This window comes from Otolemur garnettii, unplaced genomic scaffold (assembly GCF_000181295.1).
Source record: "Otolemur garnettii isolate 467f Iridium unplaced genomic scaffold, OtoGar3 scaffold00142, whole genome shotgun sequence".
NCBI lineage: Eukaryota > Metazoa > Chordata > Mammalia > Primates > Galagidae > Otolemur > Otolemur garnettii.
The window spans coordinates 1,622,196-1,623,826 of record NW_003852537.1 but is presented as its reverse complement, the minus strand read 5'-3'; positions in this window follow the sequence as shown (position 1 = coordinate 1,623,826).

Genomic DNA, 1,631 nt, shown 5'->3' with positions numbered 1-1,631 from the left:
GCCTGGCCATTTTTTGGTTGCAGCCATCATTGTTGTTTTGGCGGGCTGGGCTGGATTCTAACTAGCGGCGTTAGGTGTATGTGGCTGGCGCCTTAGCCATGAGCCACAGGTACCGAGCCTGAGTTTGCTTTTCAATTAACAGGTGTGTAAGTTCATTTTGTGACTTTATGTACTCATCTTGCAATCTTGTGTTCAGATTTCAGAGTCTAATAATTAGCATCATAACCTCTCATCAATTAACATTTTTTTTGAACTCAGACTGAGAATTTGTCAGTCTATTGTCTCCACCAAGAGGAAAAGAGTCCATACTAGTAACTGAGCTGACAACTATGTAAAAGTAAGTTCTGGCTTTTTTATTGTTCTAGTTTTTTCCCCAAGAGTATTTCTCACTTCTTTCTTGCTTAGGCAGACCCTCAGGAGGCCAAATTATACCAGACGAACACATAGTCCTTGCAACTTGTACACATACAACTTAAGTTACCAGAGTTCTGGCCGCACTTGCCACCGAGGGACACCGCCACAGCTCCAACCATTGGCACCCACTCAACTTCGCTCGTGGAGGCATTGGGGCTAAGGCTTAGAGTCCTACAGCAGAGTGTCAGCCTAGCCCGCCCCGCCTGGAGAGGTCCCGGTGGCCGCTCGCCGCCCAAGCCCCACAGGAGTAGTAAGAGCAGGGCCCAGTGGGCTCCTTGGGCTCCCTCCACTTGGGAAAGCTGAGGTATCTCAAGAGGGTTCTGAGGGCGGTGGCGAAAAGCTCCGCTCCTGCTCGGCGGACTGGCCTCCTCAGGGGTGCAGGGCCAGCCCCAGCGCGGACTATCTGGCTGAATCGCTGCCTCAGCCCGCAGACCTTCCAGGCCGGAAGAGCAGGCTTGGGCGGCAGACCCAGCCGCGCGCCAAGCCAGTTGACCTAATTTTCATAGACTGTATATACACCCTATGTGCTCCGTGGAATTGAGTTCCCTGTACACCAGCGGGCAGAAGGTATGGGCTTTGCTCCTTAGTTGTGTTATTTTTTCTTTAGCGTAAGTTCTTTTTGCCATGTTTTATTATTACCTCATGTTGGATTAGACCTAATATCTTATTGTTTATCACGTGTTGTGGAATTTGTTTTTTTTCCAAAAAAAGTGAAAGACTGGTCTGAATTCTAGGTACATCCTACAATTATCGAAAAATTTTATAGTTAATTGAGACATCATGGCCCAAAGGAAAGAATTCAAAGAGCTGACATTGAGTGGCACCTGTGGCTCAAAGGAATAGGGTGCAGGCCCCATATACCAGGGGTGGCGGGTTCAAACCCAGCCCGCCCAAAACCTGAAAACAAAAAAACAAAGACCTGATACTGAAGGAAAAAGTTGATCTACATTTTTCTGGAAAGCAGCAGCCAAAGGAACATGGCAGAACATTTTGGTGTTAGGAAGACCAAAATTAGCAATATGCAAAAACATAAACATGAGTACTTAGAGAGAGATGGTAAGAAAGTGAAGACCTGGCTCGGCGCCTGTGGCTCAAGCGGCTAAGGCGCCAGCCACATACACCTAAGGTGGCGGGTTGGAATCCCCAGCCCGGGCCCGCCAAACAACAACGATGGCTGCAACCAAAAAATGGCCAGGCGTTGTGGCGGGCGCCTGTGG